The sequence below is a fragment of the Anomaloglossus baeobatrachus genome, chromosome 1 (genome assembly GCF_048569485.1).
Source record: "Anomaloglossus baeobatrachus isolate aAnoBae1 chromosome 1, aAnoBae1.hap1, whole genome shotgun sequence".
Classification (NCBI taxonomy): Eukaryota; Metazoa; Chordata; class Amphibia; order Anura; family Aromobatidae; genus Anomaloglossus; species Anomaloglossus baeobatrachus.
Window position 1 is genome coordinate 670,992,752 of NC_134353.1, and position 24,299 is coordinate 671,017,050.

At 49.6% G+C, this 24,299-nt stretch overlaps 1 protein-coding gene across 1 annotated transcript in view; it reads right to left on the reverse strand.

The window, feature by feature from the left end:
- The window catches only part of TRPV4 (transient receptor potential cation channel subfamily V member 4), a 174,484-nt gene extending 151,450 nt beyond the window's left edge, over window positions 1–23,034 (reverse strand). Inside the window, exon 1 of the mRNA XM_075320041.1 lies at window positions 22,802–23,034. The gene's annotated coding sequence lies outside the window, so the exon portion shown is untranslated. The remainder of the gene's footprint in view (window positions 1–22,801) is intronic.
- Window positions 23,035–24,299: the final 1,265 nt, after the last annotated feature.

The following is a 24,299-nucleotide window of genomic DNA, read 5'->3' on the forward strand; positions in this document are numbered from 1 at the left end:
ATTGTGTGGGGTCCCACCTATTTTTGATAACCAGGACAGGTAAAGCAGACAACTGCAGGCTGCAGCCTTCACATGTCTGCTTAAACCTTGTCTGGCAATCAGAAATAGAGGGGATCACACACAGTTTGTTTTTTAAACCAGCTGGGGCTGGTATTAGCAGGCTGGGAAGGCTGATAGTTATTTGGCCCTTCCCAGCAGAAAAATAGCAGCCCCTAGGTGCCCAGATATGGCATATTCATTAGATACCCCAATTCTGGCTCTTTGCCCGGATCTTCCCAATTGCCCTGGTGTGGCGGCAATCGGACTAATAATTTTGGGTTTGAGGTCAGCTGTGAATTGACAACTGGCATTAAGCCCAGGGGTTAGTAATGAATAGGCGTCTATGAGACACCCCTATTACTAACCCGCCAAATGTAGTTAAAAAACACACACGAAAAAAAATGTTTATGTACACTCCCTCACGCACTAATTTATTAGTTAAAAAAAATCCAATGGTGTAATTGCTCACAACACTCACCCATTCCCATGGAGCTTTATTTTGAAAACGAGGCTCCATAGGTCACTTGCGGTCAGCGGCAGACAAAGAATTTCTCACGCTCATCACATCTAATTTGATGCACCATTTCTAGGGCGGCTGCGGGCTGATGTTTTTAAAACGGGAAGGGCCCTAATAGCCATGGACCTTCCTAGCCTGATAATATCAGCTCTCAGTTTTAACTTTATTGCTTCTAAAAATTGGGGGAGACCCCATAGTTTTGTTGTTTTTTTTTTTTTTTTTATTTAATCATAAAATACTGTCCAATCAGCTCTACAGGGTGCAATTTTATTACACATCTGGGACGTGTGCAATTATAGGTCTATGTCTGTCTGTCTCTCTGTCTGTCTGTATCTATCCATAGCTATTATCCATCTTTATAGCATTGATTGCTGGCCAAAAACGTTAGAAAAATGCAGGTGAAACACTCAAGTGAAAACCATACTCAAAAATACAAACAAAAATGCATCAAAAACACCCATTTTTGCTGCTGCATTTTTTTCTGGTAAAAGAAGATGTGAAAATGGTGCTGAAATTTCTGCATCAAAATACTCAACGTGTGCATATACCCTAAAGCTTTTTACAACAACGCTTTTGCATATCCTATCCTGGAGAAGTTGAGCTACTAGCGCAACCTCACTGGATTGCAGGTGCTGTTTCATGTTACCCCAGTAGTGGCAAGGACACTAGCAAAACTAGAGAAGAAAAAGTCAGGAACAATATGGAAAAAGAGTAATTGCCTCGGGCCACCACCTACAAAACTGTTCCCTCTTTGGGAGTATTTTTGCTGCTGCCTCTCCAGTGCACCTGTTGTCCCTTTCAATAGCAACAAAGCAGTTGAAATTGATTAACAACCGCCTACATTTCATCACTGAATAGATGGATATCCCTGAAACATAATTGATTTTGGGGTTATTCTGTGATGTGCAAATGATCCCTTGATTTATATTAAAAGGAGGTTAACCACTACTTTTACATTAATGACCCTTCCTAAAAATAGGCCATCAATGTCTGAACAGCCGGGGTCTAACACCCGGCACCCCTAGCGATCAGCCGTTCTCACTGCGTCCGCCAGTGGCCAGAAATGCTTAGTTCCGGAGGTGCCCCATATTCTGATAGCGGCAACTGCTGTGTACTGCACATCCGCCTCCTATTGATATGAATGGGAGGTGAACGTGCAGTACCTGAAGCTGCCAGAGTATTCAAGTAATACTGCCACTAATTTGTGTCTGGAGCCTAAATTGCTTTAACTCTGCTATTCCATGATTCTAACTCTGCTACATCAAACTCTTGAGTATCAGTTCTAAATCGTAGCTCAGCCATAGTATCTCCCCATAGAGGAATCAACAGTGTTCCTAAATTGAGGCACTGTTACGGTTGTTCCAGTCCAGCTACTCTACTGGTCATTGTTCCACCTTTGCCACATCTACCACCATATTTCCACCTGCACCATCTGTTCATGCTGCATTAGAACAGCTTATGTGGACCTACAACTTCGGGAATCCACCTCTTCAGGTGAGACATAACATGGAGGCACTACACAGAAGCACATCACAGGGGGGGGGGGGGACCCACAAGCTTCCTAACCATCTGTATTCTCATTGTTTAGCACATACGGTATATTAATGAAGAAAGGACCTGTGCAAGTGTGGCGCCCTGGACAAGCCAGGTCGTCCCAGAACTACACCAACACACCGGTTAGGCATGTCGCGGGCGGAGGAGGGGACGCTGCGCTCTCCCACTGCTCGGGTCCGGCTGCCGCTGCTGCTGTGGCCTGCTGCTGCTCGGTGGCTCGAGCGATGGGCCGGATCCCGCGGACTCGAGCGGCGCTCCTCTCACCCGTGAGTGAAAGGGGTTTGGTTTTTGGGATAGTTTATTGTCCGTGACGCCACCCACGGTTGTGGTGATTGTGGGGACACCACCGCTGCTCTGTATGGGAATCCCGGGAGCGGTGACAGGGAGCAGCAAAGTTGTTAGTTCTCCCCTCTGTGGGTAGGGGGTGGTTGTCCCGGGGCCCAGTGATGAGTTGGGGGATGAGGGATGGCGGGGCCGGTGCAGGGCTTGGTGGGGTGCAGGGACGCGGGGGCAGCGCTGTGCCTCACGGCACTGTGGTACTCACTCAGCCTGAGACGGTGACACAGTTCTCGGTAAAACACACGGCTGGAAAGACGGTTCCCACGGACGGCTGCTGTTGCTTTTCCCCCGGTAGTTGACGGTGACGGTCCCTTTTCCTGCACCTAAGTCTATGTTGGTAGCGATGGGTTCCCACCGATAACCCACTCCCCGGCTTGGATATGTGCCGGAGGAGCCCCTCTTTGCCCGCAGGCGCTGGCCCTGAGAAACTGGTGCCTTGGCGGTGGCGGTGTCTCTCTCTAACGGTCGGACTGTTGCCTTCAATCGGGACTTGGTTGTTGGGAGACCCAGAGGTCCCCTTCACTGACGGATTTGGCAAATTCACGGCGACTCCTAGCCTTGCCGGGATCCGAAAGGCCCCTGCCAATGGTGCTGGCTTTTCTTCGTATACCGCTCCGGTACCGCCGGGCCACCACCCGTCCACGGTCCTTTCGGCAACCTCCAAGTAGCCTCTCCTGCAGACAGTCACTGCCGTCTGCTGACCTTGCTGTCTCAGTCCGGGGCACACACCCGGACCAACTTCAGGCTTTCTCAACTGTCACTTTCTCTGTCACTACTCTCACTGTCCTTCTCCTTCCTCTCTTGCTCCTCTACCACTTCACTGTTTACTCCTTCACTTCCACTCTCTAATTCTCTCCAAACTCTTCTCTCACTTCCTCCTCCAAACTCTAACTCTCTCTAAACTGATCTGCCTGGTTTTCCCTCCTCCAGGGCTGTGAACTCCTCGGTGGGCGGAGCCAACCGCCTGGCCCACCCCCTGGTGTGGACATCAGCCCCTGGAGGAAGGCAACAAGGATTTTTGTGTAGCTTTGGTGTACCTATCCGGGGTGTAGGGTGTGGTGGTGTTATGACCTGTGACCCCTGGCTTGCCCAGGGCGTCACATTCCCCCTTAGCAAAATGCAGACCGTCCGCGGGCTGCCCGTCCAACACCGGTTTTTATTTTTCTGAAAAAGATAAAAAACGGTAACATATACAAATAAAATAACATCATTCCACAACGGGAGGCACTTTTCATAAACGTTATGGAACATTAAAACGGTTGCTGCTGCCGCTCTCTCCCACCCAAGTAACCTGGCCCTGATGCTGCCTCTAAGAAACAGGCAGCACCCCTTGACCCCAGTCCTGAACCAGTTACCCAAGCGGGATCTGTCCTTCCCCTCCAGAGGGTAGCCACCGGTTCCTGTGGTGGCTGGGCCCCAGCCTGCTCTACTGCGGGCCCTCCCTCCAACCTGCCTCTCCGGAGGCGGTAACGGTGCTGCAACGGTAACAAAACATTTTTATTTACAAGCCACTTAATGTTTGTGGTTGCCCTGCAAGTTCACGGGCTTGTCCATAGAAGTTCCTATGCAAACAACTTCAATCAGTCCCCATGGGGACAACAACGTCGGCAACGGCCGGTTCCAAATCACGGTAATCAGGTGAACTTCCCGGTTTCATTTTCTCTTATCTTTTGCAAACTTTAAAACTTTCAAAACACACACAGACTTCTGGTCCCAACGGGGATGGTGCAACGGTGTCCCGCTGCCATCACTCAGATTCCTCATCTAAGGCGGATTCATCCCCCTCCACCAGCATATCAAACATGCACTGACATGCCTGCTGTGACAGGGGTACCCGGTACCCATTTCCACCGGTACGCGGGGTATGGAAAACCACTGGGTCTCCTACATAGCGGGAACGCTCACTTGTCTCTTCAAACTCAGCAGTGGACCCGGGGCTGGGGCCGGAGTCATCATCTCTTGTTCCTGCGTCAGGCGGGTTACCGCCAGCTGCCGCAGCCTCCTGGCCTCCAGCATCCAGCACTTCAGACCCTTCTGCGGTAGCACGGAGCAGCAGATCAGGCGAGTCTACACTGCGGCGCCCCATAAGTAACGGCAAGGGTGATGCATAGGCCAAGACCAGGCCGGGCCCCTCAGCCGCAGCGGCCGGTCCTGGTAGCACATAGGGACGTGGGTCACCAGTCGACTCTGTTACATCTATTCCCCCTCCGTACATCGGGGCAGTTATCAGCATCTCCACCTCGTTGGTCCACTGCTCCATCATCCGGAAGATCTGATCCTGCTGACGCTGGTGGAATTGAATCACCCGGGCCTTCATCCAGGCCACGGTCCCGGGCTCGGGGTCTGGCACAGTCACTACCGGGACTTCTGGCACCATTCTGTTAAGGGGCCGTGGTCCTAGCGGTTCCCTCTGGTGTACTTCAGGGACGTCCTGGACGTCTGCAGCCGGCTGGTCCGCCGGGGCGGCTCGGCAGGGTATCACTACCGGTTGGGCAGGTAGCAGGCCTAATGGCGGAGCAGCAGCAGCTAGCACGGGTAGCGAGGAGAGAGGCAGGGTGAGCGGAAGCCGGCCGGGCCCCTCAGCTCCAATGGCCGATCTGTCAGGAATACAGGGGCGTGGGTCTCTTACCCGCTCCTCCAAATCCTCTTCCACCTCGCGTCTCCACATAGCAGCCACCACGTCCGCCATGTCGGTCTCCCACTCCTCCAGGAGGAGTTGCATGTGGGCCTGCAGACGATTACTCAGCGGGACGGTCCGGTCCCTCAACCACATCGCCGTGCCGGGTGCGGGGGTCTCGCTGTTATTAGCTGGAGCGGACATCTTGGCAGTCGTGCTTTCCAGGAACTAGCAACAAGATGGCCACAGGGTCCTGGCGTCCCTGCTTTTGTAGCCACCTCACATGCACTCAGTCGCCATTTCGTCCCCCTTAGCTTCTTTCCAGCCCCTCCTCTATCGGGGCGGGGTTTTGGCCTTCGCGCCTCTGCTACTCGAGAAGACGCTCGAGCGGGAACTCTTCACGCCAAAGATGGCGACTTCTGAAATTTTCCGGCCGGACACCTCCGGCGGTAACAAGGCGCACCTCTACCAGACGGCAGAGCGGTAAGATTCTGTTCGTGACGCCAAGTTGTCGCGGGCGGAGGAGGGGATGCTGCGCTCTCCCACTGCTCGGGTCCGGCTGCCGCTGCTGCTGCGGCCTGCTGCTGCTCGGTGGCTCGAGCGATGGGCCGGATCCCGGGGACTCGAGCGGCGCTCCTCGCCCGTGAGTGAATGGGGTTTGGTTTTTGGGATAGTTTATTGTCTGTGATGCCACCCACGGTTGTGGTGATTGTGGGGACACCACCGCTGCTCTGTATGGGAATCCCGGGAGCGGTGACAGGGAGCAGCAAAGTTGTTAGTTCTCCCCTCCGTGGGTAGGGGGTGGTTGTCCCGGGGCCCAGTGATGAGTTGGGGGATGAGGGATGGCGGGGCCGGTGCAGGGCTTGGTGGGGTGCAGGGACGCGGGGGCAGCGCTGTGCCTCACGGCACTGTGGTACTCACTCAGCCTGAGACGGTGACAAAGTTCTCGGTAAAACACACGGCTGGAAAGACGGTTCCCACGGACGGCTGCTGTTGCTTTTCCCCGGTAGTTGACTGTAACGGTCCCTTTTCCTGCACCTAAGTCTATGTTGGTAGCGATGGGTTCCCACCGGTAACCCGCTCCCCGGCTTGGATATGTGCCGGAGGAGCCCCTCTTTGCCCGCAGGCGCTGGCCCTGAGAAACTGGTGCCTTGGCGGTGGCGGTGTCTCTCTCTAACGGTCGGACTGTTGCCTTCAATCGGGACTTGGTTGTTGGGAGACCCAGAGGTCCCCTTCACTGACGGATTTGGCAAATTCACAGCGACTCCTAGCCTTGCCGGGATCCAAAAGGCCCCTGCCAATGGTGCTGGCTTCTCTTCGTATACCGTTCCGGTACCGCCGGGCCACCACCCGTTCACGGTCCTTTCGGCAACCTCCAAGCAGCCTCTCCTGCAGACAGTCACCGCCGTCTGCTGACCTTGCTGTCTCAGTCCGGGGCACACACCCGGACCAACTTCAGGCTTTCTCAACTGTCACTTTCTCTGTCACTACTCTCACTGTCCTCCTTCTCCTTCCTCTCTTGCTCCTCTACCACTTCACTGTTTACTCCTTCACTTCCACTCTCTAATTCTCTCCAAACTCTTCTCTCACTTCCTCCTCCAAACTCTAACTCTCTCTAAACTGATCTGCCTGGTTTTCCCGCATCCAGGGCTGTGAACTCCTCGGTGGGCGGAGCCAACCGCCTGGCCCACCCCCTGGTGTGGACATCAGCCCCTGGAGGAAGGCAACAAGGATTTTTGTGTAGCTTTGGTATACCTATCCGGGGTGTAGGGTGTGGTGGTGTTATGACCTGTGACCCCTGGCTTGCCCAGAGTGTCACAGGCACACCGAAGCCAAACACAAAATCCTTGTTGCCTTCCTCCAGGGGCTGATGTCCACACCAGGGGGTGGGCCAGGCGGTTGGTCCCGCCCACCAAGGAGTTCTCAGTCTTGGAGGCGGGAAAAGGAGAGAGTGGAGATTAGAGTTTTGAAGTGAGAGGAAGTAAGTGGTAGAGGAGCAGTCTGAAGGCGGTCCGGGTGTGTGGCCCGGACGGAACAGCAAGGTTGGCAGACGGTGGTGACCGTCTGCAGGAGAGGCTAATTGGAGTAAACCGTATGGACGGTGGATGGGCGGTGGCCCGGCGGTACCGGATCGGAGAGTAAAGAGAAGCCAGCACCATCCGGCAGGGCTTACGGACCCCGACAAGGCTAGGAGTCGCCGTCAAATTTGTCAAATCCGTTAGCGAAGGGAACCTCCGGGGTTTCCCAGCAGTCAAGACCCGATTGAAGGCAACCGCTCAAACCGTAGAGGGAAACACAGTCACCGCCAAGGCTACAGTTCCCAGGGCCAGAGCCTGCGGGCAAAAGGGGCTCCCTCAGCATCCATCCAGGCTGGGGAGCGGGTTACCAGTGGGAAGCCATTGGAACCGTAACACAACACAGGTGCAGGGAAAGGCAGTCACCATCAACCTGCTGGGAGGAGAAACACCGCAGCCGTCTGTGGGACCCGTCCATTCAGCCGTTTGTTTTACCGGAGACTTTGCATTCGTTATTGGCTGAGTGAGTACCACCGTGCCATGCGGCACAGCGCTGCCCCCGCGACTCTGCACCTCACCAGGCCCCGTAACCCGCCTGCCATACCCTAAACCCCTCACCGGGCCCTGGGACAACCAAACCCCCTACCCACGGAGGGGAGAACCAACATCCAAGCTGCTCCCTGTCATCGCTCCCGGGATCCCCGTCCAGAGCAGCGGTGGTGTCACCAATCTCACCACAACCGTGGGTGGCGTCACGGACAATATCTCTAAACCCAAACCACCCCCTTTCACTCACGGGCGAGGAACGCCGCTCGAGTCCCCGGGATCCGGCCCACCGCTCGAGCCACCACCGAGCAGCAGCAGCAGTAGCCGGACCCGAGCAGTGGGTGAGCGCAGCGTCCCCTCCTCCGCCCGCGATACAAGCGACTCAGTCTGCTATCTGCATCGTCCACGACTATACATTATGATGCTTTAAAGCAACAGGCTGTAAGGGTCAAACTAAAGGGTACTTTACACGCTGCGATATCGGTACCGATATTGCTAGCGAGCGTACCCGCCCCCGTCGGTTGTGCGTCACGGGCAAATCGCTGCCCGTGGTGTACAACATCGCTAACACCTGTCACACGGACTTACCTTCCCTGCGACGTCGCTCTGGCCGGCGATCCGCCTCCTTTCTAAGGGGGCGGTTCGTGTGGCGTCACAGCGACATCACACGGCAGCCGTCCAATAGCAGAGGAGGGGTGGAGATAAGCGGGCGGAATATGCCGCCCACCTACTTCCTTCCTTATTGCCGGTGGACGCAGGTAAGGAGATGTTCGTCATTCCTGCGGTGTCACACATAGCGATGTGTGCTGCCGCAGGAACGACGAACAACATTGTACCTGCAGCAGCAACGATATTAAGGAAATGAACGACGTGTCAACGAGCAACGATTTTTCACGTTTTTTCGCTTGTTGGTCGCTCATTGGTGTCACAAGCTGCGATGCCGCTAACGGTGCCGGATGTGCGTCACTAACGGCATGACCCCGACGATATATACGGATATCACAGCGTGTAAAGCACCCTTAAGGGAAGATGTCCCCCCCTAAGTCGTGACCACCTATATATGCCATATTTGAGAATCACTGTATATGGCCAAATCTGTTGCAAATGTTAATTTTCCAACTATTCCACTGCAATTAAGGTACAAGAATGTACCACTCAGAAAATTAGATAAGAACTCATGCCAAGATCATGAAATATTTTCTCTAGATGTCTTCAGTTTCCAATAAGAGTTTTATTTTAGATTTTTGCAATTTACTATAGCAGCTTTGCCTGACTAAAGAGGGCCTGTATATTGATACAGCCCATTGACGAGTTTTCCCTACACTTCATTGTATTTATGATGCCTGGATATTGCATGACATTCCCAAATTAACTTTATACATGCAAATTTCAAGTCAGCAGTAGGCCTTTACATTACGTGGAGTACACAGTGAAGCACTAAGCAGCTGCCATGGATAGACAGACATGTTTTCTGCTTATACACAGAACCTTGAGGAAAAGTAAACTGTAGATTCAAATCAGATAAACCTGTAGAAATATATCATAGAAGAACAATTCACTAGTTTATACCTGATAATATCACTCTAAAGGCCCAGTCACACACAACGACTTAAGGTACCTTCACACATAACGACTTACCTGCGATCCCGAAAACGATGCGACCTGATAGGGATCGCAGGTAAGTCGCTGGGAGGTCGCTGGTGAGATGTCACACAGTCAGATCCTACCAGTGATGCAGAACAATACAGATCGCAGTAGCGACCTGTATAACGATCTCAGCAGTCACTGTGATCCTGTTACACAGTGTCAAACACAGCGATGTGTCCTGCCCAGCAGGACATTGCCTTTGAAGAAAATGGCCTGGACCATTCTGCAACGACTAGAGATCTCACAGCAGGGGCCTGATCACTGGTAAGTGTCACACATAACGAGATCGCTAACGGGATCGCAACTGCGTCACCAAAACGGTGACTCAGCTGCGATCTCGCTAGCGATCTCGTTATGTGTGACGGTACCATAAGGGTACCTTCACACTTTAGCGATGCAGCAGCGATCCGACCATCGATCTGACCTGGTCAGGATCGCTGCTGCATTGCTACATGGACGCTGGTGAGCTGTCAAACAGGCAGATCTCACCAGCGACCAGTGACCAGCCCCCAGCCAGCAGCGACGTGCAAGCGACACTGCGCTTGCACGGAGCCGGCGTCTGGAAGCTGCGGACACTGGTAACTAAGGTAAACATCGGGTATGGTTACCCGATGTTTACATTAGTTACCAGCGCACACCGCTTAGCTTAGCGCTGGCTCCTTGCTCTCCTAGCTACAGTACACATCGGGTTAATTAACCCGATGTGTAATGCAGCTACATGTGCAGAGAGCAGGGAGCCGTGCACACTGCTTAGCGCTGGCTCCTTGCTCTCCTAGCTACAGTACACATCGGGTTAATTAACCCGATGTGTACAGCAGCTACATGTGCAGAGAGCCGGAGCCGGCAGCACAGGCAGCGTGAGAGCTGCGGAGGCTGGTAACTAAGGTAAATATCGGGTAACCACCTTGGTTACCCGATGTTTATCTTGGTTACAGCTTACCGCAGCTGCCAGACGCCGGCTCCTGCTCCCTGCTCGCTTCATTTGTCGCTCTCTCGCTGTCACGATCTGTGTGTCACAGTGGGAGAGCGCCTTTGAAGAAAACGAACCAGGGCTGTGTGTAACGAGCAGCGATCTCGCAGCAGGTGCCAGATCGCTGCTCAGTGTCACACACAGCGAGATCGCTAATGAGGTCACTGCTGCGTCACAAAAAGCGTGACTCAGCAGCGATCTCGGCAGCGAGCTCGCTGTGTGTGAAGCACCCCTGAGATCTGACAAAACATTAGATTGCACTCGCACCAGTGTGACTCAATGAGGCAGTGCAAATGTCCAATTTTTTTTACACGGACTGAGTGGTTTTAATAAAAAAAAAAATCATCGATGGATGAATGATTTGCCTCTGGAAATCGTCTCACTCTCTGCCATTTATGATGAAGATAGCGACAACTGGATACACAGCACTGAAAAGCATCTTCTTTATTAATGCATCACATAATACAGGGAGACAGCAACACTTGACCTTATAAGACAGATGGGTCATGACTTGATAAAAGACCCATCTATCTTGTAAGGTCAAAATGTTGCCGTTTCCCTGTATTACGTGATGCATTAATATAGAAGATACTTTTTGCTACTGTGGCTGCTGTTGTCGCTCTTCACCTTTGGACCTTATTGAGGATTGGGATCATAATTTTGGGCATACATGAAACTACTAACTACTATTTGTGGTGAGGTGCTAGCTTACACTTGCTATTTTTTTGCATTCCAGTTTATGGGTCTGTAAAAAAAATAAAAAAAAAATAATAATAATAATAATAATAATAATAATAATAATAATAATAATATAATAATAATAATAATAATAATAATAGGAGCAGACTCAAATGACATGCGAGTGTGGTCCAATTTTCACGGACTGAATGAAGAATTTTTTTTTTTTATCTTCTCCACAACTGAGAAAAACAGATCCCACTTTGATCAAACTCAGATTAGAGTCTGATCAGAGTCTGATTAGCAAAATTGGACTGTTTTTCTCAGGTGGAAAAATTACAAATCTTGGAATCCAGCCTTAGGCCGAGCACATGAAAACTTGTCTGAGTTTCAATCAGAAAGCTAGGATGATTTTTAACCATATTCATCCATGTGCCCTTTTGTTTTTTTGAAAGTCTATGTGAAATCCACGTGTGATCTATACAACTACATTCAAAAATATACATGATCAAATATAGTTTGCATGTTCTACCCGTGTTTGTGTGAGTTTCCTCCAGACACTTCAAAGAAATACTCTTAGGGAATTATACTGATAGGGAATTATACTGATAGGGAATTATACTGATAGGGAATTAAAGGGAACCTGTCAGGTGCAATATGTACCCAGAACCACGAGCAGTTCTGGGTACATAATGCTAATCACTGTATCTAGTAGCATACATAAAGAGATCTTTAGAAAAAGTATATTTCTAAAGATCCTCTATGATATGCCAGTGATTGCAGGGACTAGTCGCAAGGTTTTAGTTTCTGCGCTCATTCTGACCTCTTAGCATGGTAGCAGGCCAAAGGAGAGTACACCCGACTTTATACTGCGCATGACCAGAAGTGCCAGGCATTCTGATCAGCGGTGACAGCGGACACAGGTTTGCGCGTATCGCTGATGACGCTGCATTGAATGACATGTTAGTATGCCCCTGTGGGCATGCTGCCATGCTAAGAGGGCGGAATGAGCGCAGGAACTAATGCCCTTGGGACTAGTCCCCTCGCTCATTAGCATATCATAAAGGATCTTTAGAAATACTTTTTCTAAAGACCTCTATATCTATGCTACTAGATACAGGGACGGTCAGGCAGGGATTAGGAATATGCTCCCAGGACGGCTCGGGGTTCTGGGTGCATATTGCACCTGACATGTTCCCTTTAAAATTGTGAGCAGCAGTGGGGACAGTGATGATGACTTCTGTAAAAGGCTGTAGAAATATTAGCGCTATACGAGTTAATAAAATAAATACGAGTCCTTGAAAGAGCTATACACTTGGCTGTGAGAAATGAAAATGTCAAACCACAGGGCGAATGCACAGTATCTCCTGATGTTGATTTGGGTGTAAAACAGTATGAGAAAATATCATTTACACGCTGCAGAGAAAAATCGGCATCATAAAATTTACCAGTTGCAAACATCACATTGGTTTTTCACTATTTGCAATGCAAAAAAGTGAGCAGTAAGGCAGATGAGAAAGAAAATAAAAAGGGGAGCTGCAATTCCACAATGTACCGTAATCTCAAAAGGCGTTGACACAGCACATGGGCTCGTACTTGTAGGATAGACTGTGTAGAGTAGACAGAGCATCTAACAATTGGACATAAGAGAATCAGCGTGGAATGTAAATGGAAATACCAGTATATGCAATTCTATATTTCATTGCAGTTTTAACTGGATATTTTAAAGAGGATAAATGAAATGGAGGACAAAATTGTAGAAATGTTATTAGCAGTATAATAATTTAGAGGAAGAAGAGAATTTAGACCAAAACATGACATAGGCTCAAAGGGCCATCAAGACCAGCCCTTTTCACGATAGTCTAGATGAGGAGACACTACCGAGTCACGAGTGGCGTACACCTCTGTGTGCATCTGGCCAAAAATCTTACCCTTCCTGGGAGTAAAATTTGTGGTGTAGCAAAGGCTGCCGTTCATGAATTTGTAAAGCGGACGTCGCTATGCCTTCATCCTGCCCAAACACCTCAAAAATGGCTTCAGAACGTCAAAAGTTGAACAGTTTAAGGGCAGCCTCCAGTTGCGCCAAAATTATGCAACCACTCAAAGATTTTACGCCAGAATTCTACCATAAAGGCTTAAATGAATCAAACCTAGAGGCTTTACAACAAGTATAAAAAAAAAATACAAGGACTGATTCCAGAGCTGGGAGATTAGACAAAGCCCCAAGGCAATTGTTAGCAGATTTACAAGATGCTGAGTCCATTATTTCCTCCATTTCAAAAGATGTGATCAATGGCTATGAGAAAATACATTTTATGCAACCTCATCATACAATGAAGCAGGACACATAAGTGCTATTACAGACATTTGCCTATTTAAGGCCCATCATTTAATGAATGACTGTAGTGCTGACAAAGCCACACATATTTTAGTCCATATTGCCAGTTATACACATTAATGTTGACATGTATGTTCAAAGAGATGAATGATCAATCTTTCTAGAAATATTCATTCCAGGAAAGATTGTTCACAGATGATAGATTTTTGTTTTCTGACTTTCTGCTGGGGGGGGGGGGGGGGGGGGCACCAAACACGACCAGCCTACTTTAAATGATGACAGTCTGTGATCAGTAGCTAAAACAGATTGGTGATGATTCTAGAGAATCGGATGCATTATGCAATTGACACTCTGCTCAAAACTCTGCTGCGAGCGAGACGAAGTGTCATTCACCGTTACCCGATTCTCTCTTATTTGAGAATCGGAGCACAGGTGCTGAGAAGCCTGAGATCTTAATTTCTCCATTGTCTATGTCCTATGTAATCAGACTGCACTCAGATGTTATCCGAGTCCTATGTTTCTCACGCACCCATAGACATGTATGGGTGCGTGTGATCAGAATACTGAAGCCACTTGCAGCATGCTGCGATTGTTTTCTCATGCCGAATCAACAAAGAAAAATATCACAGATATGCTCTGCCCCTTAGTAGAACACTGGTTCGAGTGCTATCCGATACCGTGCTGGAGTGATGCTTTAGATCTAAGTCCCCTGCCCCTAGTCTCATGGTGACCACTCCAGCATTTTCATCCTTTTTTTTGTGCACTACTCCAGTCCTGCGGTGCCATCTTGGGCGTCTCCTCTTTCGGCCACCTTCGTCCTCCTTTTGAAGCCTGTATGCATGACGCGTCTTACGTCATACACACGCGCCAGTCCACAGCAGGTGCACTACAATACTCTGATCTGCCCTACTCAGGGCAGATCAAAGTGCGCCTGCGCAGGATCTCAATGCCGGCGAGTGTGGATGACGTAGAACACGGTCATGCACCCAGGCTTCAGAAGAATGACAAAGATGGCCGAAAGAGGAGGCGCTGCTCCTGGAGAACGAAGACACCCATATGACCCAACTCCACTGCAGCGACCGTTTAGGTAAGTATTATAAAGTGATTTTTACATTCTACACAGCGGCCTGGGCTCTTATATACAGCATGTTAGAATGCTGTATATAAGAGCCCATTGGTGATGGCCGCAGCTTATAAGCCCCAAATCTGGTGACAGGCTCCCTTTAAATTAGACAATCCCTTTAACTAGCTGAAAGCCAGTGTGATGCCCTGGACTAGCCAGGTAGTCACATACATAACAACATACACACCCCCCACCCTAGACAGTTACAACAGTCAATCAAAAACCCTTGTTGCCTCCCTCCAAGGTCTGATGTCCACACCAGGTGGGGCGGGGCCAGGCGGTTGGCCCCACCCACCAAGGAGGTCACAGGCCTGGAGGCGGGAAAAGTGGCAGATCAGTTTTGGAGGTGGAAGTGAGAGGAGTAAACTCTTCAGGTGTCTGGGTAGGAGCCCGGGCACTGACAGCAAGGTTAGCAGACGGTGATGGCCATCTGCCGGAGTTGGTGAAACTCTGCGAAGCGTTGGCCCGCCGGTACCGAACCAGGGAGCGGAGTGAAGCTAAACACACAGGCAGGGCCATCGGACCCCGACCAGGCTTGGAGCCGCCGTCAATAGTCAAATCCAAGTGTGACAGGAACCCCAGGGGTCTCTGTGGCGCCCTGGGCAAGCCAGGACGTCACAAGCACTACACCAACACACTCCACACTCCCGGTCAGGCACACCAAAGTCATACAAAAACCCTTGTTGCCTTCCTCCAGCGGCTGATGTCCACACCAGGGGGTGGGCCAGGCGGTTGGTCCCGCCCACCGAGGAGTTCACAGTCCTGGAGGCGGGAAAAGAAGGCAGTTTAGTTGTGGAGTTTGAAGTTGGCGGAAGGAAAGTGTGGTAGTGGAGCAACTATCTGACAGCGTCCGGGTGTGTGGCCCGGACGGATCAGCAAGGTTGGCAGACGGTGGTGACCGTCTGCAGGAGTGGCCTATTGGAGCTAGCCGTAAGGACCGTGGACGGGCGGTGGCCTGGCGGTACCGGACCGGTACGCAAAGAGAAGCCAGCACCATCCGGCAGGGGCTTACGGACCCCGACAAGGCTAGGAGTCGCCGTGCAATTTGTCAAATCCGTTAGCAAAGGGAACCTCCTGGGTTTCCCAGCAGCCAAGTCCCGACAGAAGGCAACAGTCCAACCGAGAGAGGGAAACACAGTCACCGCCAAAGCTAAAGTTCCCAGGGCCAGAGCCTGCGGGCAAAAGGGGCTCCTTCTGCAACCTTCAAGCTGGGGAGCGGGTTACCGGTGGGAACCCATTGGAACCGTCTACATTACACAGGTGCAGGGAAAGGCAGTCACCATGAACCTGCCGGGAGGCGAAACACCGCAGCCGTCTGTGGGACCCGTCCATCGAGCAGTTTGTTTTACCGGAGACTTTGTGTACATCATTGGCTGAGTGATTACCACCGTGCCGTGTGGCACAGCGCTGCCCCCATGACCCTGCACCTCGCCAGGCCCCGTAACCCGCCTGCCATCCATCCCTACCCCCATCACCGGGCCCCGGGACAACCTACCCACGGAGGGGAGAACTAACATCCAGGCTGCTCCCTGTCATCGCTCCCGGGATCCCCGTCCAGAGCAGCGGTGGTGTCACCAATCTCACCACAACTGTGGGTGGCATCACGGACAATCAATCCCCACCCTTTTCACTCACGGGCGAGGAACGCCGCTCGAGTCCCCGGGATCCGGCCCACCGCTCGAGCCACCACCGAGCAGCATCAGCAGCCAGACCCAAGCAGTGGGAGAGCGCAGCGTCCCCTCCTCCGCCCGCGACATTTCCCAACAACCAAGTCCCGACAGAAGGCAACCGCTCAAACCATGAGGATATACAGCCACCGCCACAGGCTAGAGATCCAAGGGCCAGCGCCTGCGGGCAAAACGGGCTCCTACGGCACCTATACGCCGGGGAGAGGACTACCGGTGGGCAACCACAGGAGTCAGAACATTCTAAAAGGTGCAGGGAAAGACAGCCACCATCAGCCGTCCGGGGAGAGCACAACAACAACAACACTGCAGCCGGCTGCGGGACCGTTTTGGTTTACCAGAGACTCTGTCAGTGATTGTCTGAGTGAGTACACCAGTGCCGTCCGGCACCGCGCCGCGCAGTCCCTGCACCCCAGCCATCCAGCCTCCCCGTTACACCACCGGGCCCCAGGATCACCAACCTCCCTGCCCACGGAGGGGACAACATCCCAGCTGCACCCTACCATCTCTCCCGGGAACCCCGATACCAGCAGCGGTGGTGCCATCATCACCACGTCCCGTGGGTGGCGTCACGAACAATCTCCCTAAACATACCACCCCTTTTCACTCACGGGCGAGGAGCGCTGCTCGAGTCCCCGGGTCCGGCCCACCACTCGAGCCACCGAGCAGCAGCAGCAGAAGCCCCGGACCCGAGTGTGGCGAGCGCGTCCCCTCCGCCTGCGACACCAGCACCTTAACCCAATTTCAGATATACAATAGAAGTGTTTTATTCTATTTACTATCACATTGTCATTACTGGTAGTGACAGAGTTAAGTGCTAAAATTTATATGACGTAAGAGAAGTGGATTACTAGGACGCCGGTATCGAATACCTGTTAGGACTTGCAAAATATCTCAATAACATAATACTTCCAGGAAAGCTACAGTGTAATTACAAACATGATCCAACACTAAAACGATATTGCTATCCAACACATTGAATAGAACTGCAATTATGAAACTGGACAGGAAAACATTGGGCACAGTTAGAAAAATATGTTCCAGCCTCGCTGACCTACAGAAAGCTCCTGTCTGCTGGTACATGGCTTTATGTATTATTAAAGATCAGACTCATAAGCAATATTCATTACTAATTCAGGGGGGGGTAACGAATATTGAAAAGAAGTGGAAATGATAGTTTATCATTTGAATTTGAAATAAGACAAATGTAGACTTTCGAAAAGCCATAGAGGATTGTGGATTCAACAATTAAAAAGGTCTTAGCAAAATGCCGGCTGGGAGAAGGTAAACCTGTGTTATATCAGAGTGGATCTTAAATTATATTCATTTAAAGTGAATCTTTCCCAATACAAACTGCATGTATTATTTAAGGGTTGGTCTGAAACAAATTAATTTTCATCCTAAATGCCATAATCCAATTTATTTTCTAATATACTTTAATTAAAACTTGACTATCTGCTTTATTTATTTTTACAAATTTTTGGTGGCTTCTTTGAGAATCCCCAGGGCATGCTGGGTATTATTCAAACAAGGTGTCATCAGGGGGCAGAGACTCCGGTCACTGCTGCTGCCTCTTTCCCCTCGATGACATGAAGCGTCATCGGTGACGTCCGTTTCAGTGGCTCGGCTAGTCCCTACTCTATTGAGCATGTGTTGGTTGTGAATTCCGACAGGTGCTCAGTAGATTATTTTCACTGTGCAATATGCACAATGACAGTGCACTCTGAGCCAGAGTCGGCAGGAGAGGGCAGTGTTAGTGCGCATTGTAAGAATAGCCAGTATGCACAGTCCATCGCCAACCCCACAAGTGTAAAGGCAGCATTGATCCTGCAAGTACAATTCACAGTGACAAAAGTCTACTGAGCATGTATCGGTTGTCCTTTGCAACAGATGCTCAGTAGACTAGCCCAGCCTCTGAAAGGGACATACAGTGATGACGCTTCATTTCAGGGAGTGGACAGGGGCTGCAGCAGTGACCACAGCCTCTGCCAATGTATGTGAAGCGCTGTGGAATTAATAGCGCTATATAAATGAATAAAATTATTAATTATTATTATTATTTGAGTATCCCAGCATGCACTGGGAATCCTCAAAAGAAGTATCATTAAAAAAGGAAGTAGTCCAGTGGTTCCCACGGAGTTCCTTGATTACATAAATTAAAGGCTATGGTGCCTCAGATAAAGACTCCATAGGCTTTGAGCAGCAGCCACTCCCGACTCATGCGGTGCTCCATGAGACCAGGCAAATGTTGAGCGATTAGGTCAGGAACGCCACCGCTCATCACTCCGATGTGATCTCACTCATAGTGATGAGCGACAATGTTCAGGACATCACCGCTCATCATAGTCGTCAGAAGTGCAGAGGAGCAGGCTGCTGCTCAAAGCCAATGGAGTCTGGTTCTGAGACTCCATAGCCTTTGATCTACGCAATCAAGGAACTCCGTGGGAACTGCTAGACTATGTTGGACATGGGAATTTTGCTTTTAAATAAATTGGTGAACAAGGGACTGTGTGTTGTCTTTATTTTTCTCTTTTATGTATTTCAGGTTTCCCTTTATGGACTACGTCGAAATCCCTGTATTGCAACGGACCTGCATGGGGTTTTTGTTTTGTTTTTTGTTTATTTAATAAATTTGTGAACCAGGAAAAAAGTCAGAAAGTGTATTTTTTTTAAATAAAATATTTTTGATGTGTTTTTTTATATTTTTATTGACTTGGTTAGTAACGGGGGTGTCTGATAGATGATTTTCCATTGCTAACACCAGGGCTTGATGACAGCTGACACAACACAGCTGACCTAAACCCCGACTACCATTACCCAGACTGCTACAGGACCAGGGCGATAGGGCAGACCGAAGTGTTGCGTGCGGGGGCCACTGCCGCTTCTCTCTCGGGGGGGCCTGCACGGATCCGTGTTCGCTGCTGCGGCTCGAGTGGTGACCGGACCCAGGCTCGCATGGCCGCCCGTCCTCACAACCATCAGAAAGGGGATATTTACAAGGGAGGTTGTCTGTGACACCACCCGTGGGTTGCGGTGAAGGATGTTGGCACCGCCGCTGCCTGTTGATGGGGGCGCCCGTGGCTGATGAGCAGGGGGCAGCAAGGTGGGATACCCTCCATGGGTAGAGGAGGTGTAGTCCCAGGGGTCGAACACAGGAGTGATGGCTGCTGGAGGTGGCGCGCCGGACCGGACCGGAGGACAGTGGTGTACTCACAGTTTAATAACTTCACACAAGTCCAGTAGTAAACCAAGTTGCCAGTGGTCGGCTGCCTTTGGAGGGTGCAATCGGGTCCTGCACCCAGATTGATGAGCAGATAACCCTTCCTTCTGCACTTCGTGTTTCCTTCTCTTTTGGACGACTTTGCATGGAACGGAGAAGTCCACTCCCGGTTCTATTTGTGTTGGGAGCTGTGGCCCGCGAAAGCTGATCCTTGGGATTTCAGTGGGTTCTTGGCGGACACCCTATCCCCCGCGTTGGGCTTCCGTTTCGCTCTATCTGGGCAATAAATTGGGACAAAGTCTGGAACCTTGTCACCGGTTGGTTAATTGGAGAGGGGCTTGCAACCTTCCTTGTCCTAGGGTTCAGGCACCCCAACTGTGCACGGCCTCCGGACCGGATTCCCGCTGTCGGTACCTGCGGGCTACAACCCTGCCCCGGTCCACTTTAGGTCTCCCGCGACCGGATCTCCGTCGCCTGTGGCTCTGCTCACCATCTGCCACCTAGCCAGGTAGTCCAAGGGCTATGACCCCTGACTACACTGCTGTCAGCTCTCCATACTTCAACTGTCACAACTGATCTTGAACTCGAACTGACACTGAACGGACTCCTCCGCTTGACTGGCTTGTTCCCACCCCTGACACCTCAGGACCCCTAGGTGGGCGTTCTCATCCACCTGATCCCGCCCACTGGTGTGTCCCAGTTATCATGAGGGGGTGACTAGGGTTTTATGGCTGTATGTTATGCCTAAGTGCGGGTTGTGATGGTAACAAGGAGGATGTGAACTACCTGTGACTACCTGGTTTGCCAGGGCGTCACAGAAGCAAATCGCCAGAGTTGGTGCATCCAATTCGATGCATCACTTCTGAGGTGGGCTGGTATTTTCAGGCTGGGAAGGGCCAAATAACCATGGATCTTCCCAGGCTGATATCAGCTCGTAGCTGTCTGCTTTACCTTTGCTGGTCATCAAAAATGGGGGGGAGGGGAGCTAATCCCACCTCGTTTTTTTCATTTACTCGGTTAATAGCTGTAAAATCTGTAATGCCATCACAGGCATGACCGCACTGTCCCACCTCCTTTTCCCAGCGGGGACGCCGGCACACACACCCTCCCAGCCACTCAGCGGTGGTGTCTGATCCGGTCCCTGCTGCCAACTCACAGGGCCTAGGAGCACACTTAGGGGGTGCATCTCCCTCTCTGCATGACCTAACCCAGAAGTGCTTCTCAACCATAAGCTGAGAAGCAATTGGTACTTTAGGTATCCTTCCCCTATGGGAGGCATCTGTGCCATGTAATCTATTGCTAGTTGTCAGGTCCTGTTCCCTGTATCAGTGCCTGTGCTTGGTAACCTGTACCTGCCATACCAGCCGCACATGACATGCCATCCGTGCCTGCTGTGCCATCCATACCTACTGTACCTGCCGCAACAACTGTACCAGCCGTACCTGCTACACCTGCCATATCAGACACCCTCTGAGCCAGCTGTCCAGTCTACACTAGCTATCAAGTTTGCACCAGAGACTGCTCCTGCCTGCCTGGCACCTTTGCCCATACCAGCATCCTCATACCTTATGGTCAGCTGTCACTGTACTGTGACTCCCTGCAAAAGCACCTGACAGCTACCTGCCAGCACAAGCCTATCCTCACCATCAGATGCTCTAGTGAAGACGAGGTAGTTGTTTACTTACGCTCTTCCAGGTCGTGCTGGTACTGTGGCACAGCGGGTCCACACCTACGAGCATAACACAATCTTTAACACATAAAAAAGCCATTCATTTAAGTGTCATGTGTTTTCTTTCCAGTACATGTAACAGATGAGAAACACTTATGCATGGATGGCACATGGATGAACAGAACAGAGCGTGCCAAACAAGCTTTTTTTTCTTGGGGGGCGGGGGTTAATGGACATGTGAGGGGGGGGGGGAATAATGCTGAGTCAGCTGCCTGTAGGAATAAAGTTCAGTTCCTCTCGGCAGCAGGGCTATCAGTATGGGCGTTGGGCAGCTTCTGGATGCTATTAATCTGCAGACTGGCCCTATATTTGCAGGTTAATAGCTTTTTTTTTTTTTTTTTAAACAAGACAGGCTCCCTTTAAGAACTTATGCTTCCAAGTAGTCTACATAGAAGGGAAAACTGAATTTATGGCATATTTGTATGTTGCGCCCCCTTCAATATTTTCCACTGCATCTCAGCCTCATTTAGGCAACGAAAACATACAGAAGGGAGTGGATCAGCGCTGCGGACCCTACATTCTCAGAATCTGTTCAGGTCCCAGAGGTCCAACTCACATTTGTTGCCATAGCCTAGTGAGATGAGGAGCCCCTTTAAAATTAATAAACCTCATTTACACAATCTCTGGATTGTATTTTGCAATTCTATTCACAATGTAAAACCCTCCTCTCAAAGGAATCAGTCATCACTCGACACAAATGTCACGTCATCTTTGTTGAGATCTCCATAAAGTATAATATACCTCCTATCTAGCCAATGACTACATACCCAGTAACATACAATGTATCTACAGCAGAACATTTCTATATAGTTGCAGAAGATTACCTTTATCGGGTTACATTGTCAAAACACATATGAGCGCCATTTATTATTGCACTTGCGCCTTTTTGTCTCATTTTTGATGTTTTTAGGGGGCTTATTCTTTTAATTTGCGCCTTTTTTAAAGTCTATTTTCTATGTGATCTCCATTTGAGTCCCAATGCCATTTGTGACATTTTAGCAGAACATGTGACTTTTTTGTGCTAAAAAGTCATTAAGGCCCTGTGCGCACACTGCGTTTTTATCCGCTTTTTGTTGCGTTTTTGCTGCAGAAATTTCTTGAGAAAATGGTTGTAATCTTTCTGCAGACATTCCCCAGCAAAACCTATGGGAAAAAAAAAATATACATCTGTGCGCACACCGCGTTTTTTTTCTCAAGAAAATTCTTTCTGCGGAATTTCTTGAGAAAAAGAATGAGCATGTCACTTTTTTCTGCAGGTACCTGCATTTTTTGCCATAGATAATGGTAAAAAAAAACGCAGGGACCAACCTGCGGAAAAACGCATCAAAAACGCGGTAAAAACACATGCGTTTTTCGGTGCGCTATTTGAATGTAAGTGCGCTAATCTCAAATCAAGAAATTTCTTGAGAAAAATCCTTTTCTATTGCTCACAGGGCCTTAAACAGCTAAAGACAAAAAAGGTTTGGGGGAAGAGAGGGCTTTAGCAAAACTCATTAAACCATCTAAAAGAATTTCAAAAAAATAAACGAATGTCACAAAATTGGGAAGCTTCGTGAAAAATTCCGAAATGGGCTAGGTTTTCAGGATAAAAAGGACTGAGACCATGACAAACACAACATCCCCGGCTGTGGTCAATGAGCGGTCCATAGCATGGGTTCTGATTTTCCGTTCCTATTTCAGAAGATGTGGGTACAGGAGGTCTACTCATTACCCACAGTAGTAAGGATCTCCCGGCTACATCTGATCCCGTGTGGCCCACCTGGACAATATGTAATAGAACTTACCTGTAACTTCACAGCCCGTGTCCAACAACCGAAAGGATGAATATAATCCTGGAGGGAAAGGCTGGAGATTGAGGTTAGTAGCTGCAGCTCCTAGAAAGTATTTGCAGTGAGTACACTCCAGTCAGGTCCTACAATGTCTCCCAGGACTGACTGTGTCTTTGTATCCAGCCCCCAAGAGTAGCAGGAAAGTGTCAAACGTTTTAGAAACCCCTCATTCATACTCCAGCCCCACCTGTCCTTATGTGGATAGACTTCACCTCCTACTCCTTCCACACAACAGCATTCCCCACCCCCTCCTCCTCAGCAGCAACATTTCCTCCTAGATCCCCTCCCAAACCTCAAAATAACGCCTATATCTACTCTCACATCCCTCTCGGTCTTCAGCAGCCTGTGCCGGCTGAGGCATGTACTACGCTACATAGTCATCCGCTAACATCACTGATGGCACGCTGAGATTCCCAGTTCTACAAAAACTAGCTAAACATTTACGGTCCTGTAAATGATTGTAGAATAATAGCTGCTGCGGAAAAAAAACCCAACAGATTTCATACGGATCCTAGGCAAGAAAATAATCGCACACTCACATAGCTCTCGCATGATATACGGAATGGCATCCACATGACACGCGTCCTACTTTTCTGGATGAAAATATTACCTATGTTTTTGTACACTAGTATGAGCGAATCCTCAAAGGGGTCATCCAGGCACTTTTGATGATCTAAGAACAGGATCACGATAGCAAACCGCTGGAGGTCCGATACCCAAGACCCCACCGAGCCGCTATTTTGTGCCGCATGTAAGCACTTTGAATAGAGCTGCTGAGAATTTACGATAACAAATAGTTTTCTTTGTTAAGAATTGCAATGTATCCGTAAAAATCAGATGCTATACAGGTAATCTATACGGGATCCATTTCTTTTTTTTGGGGTGGGGGGTCAAACCATAGATTTGCGTAGGTAAGTCTCATCCGAAATATGGAAGAAACTAGTGCATGACTCAATTTTTTTTTGTCTCACGCAGATTTGGTTGAAGAAAAAAAAAAAACCACTCGTCTGAACAGAGTAAGGCCTCATTCACACAATAGTATTTTTGATCAGTATTTGTATACCAAAATCAGGAATGTCTCCAAAGTAAGGAAGAGGTATCAGTCTTTTCATTACAGTTTGCTCACCTCTGCATATAAATACGCCGAGTGCAATGTGAGAAAAAAAACACATTGCACTTGCACCAATATTATTCAATGAGGCAGAGCAGATTTGCGCATCTTTCTTCTGCTGAAATCTGGTTGAGGAAAATATCGCAGCATGTTGTGTATGGCTGCGGAAAACGACCAAGACTCGCCAATGCAAGTCTATGGGAGCGAGAGAAAAATCTGACAGCAATCCGTATTCCCTCCGATTTTAAGTAAACATTTCAAAAGAAAAATATATATATATATATATATATATATGTGTATATAGAGTGTATATACATGTGCCGCCCCTGCAGTTGTCGAACC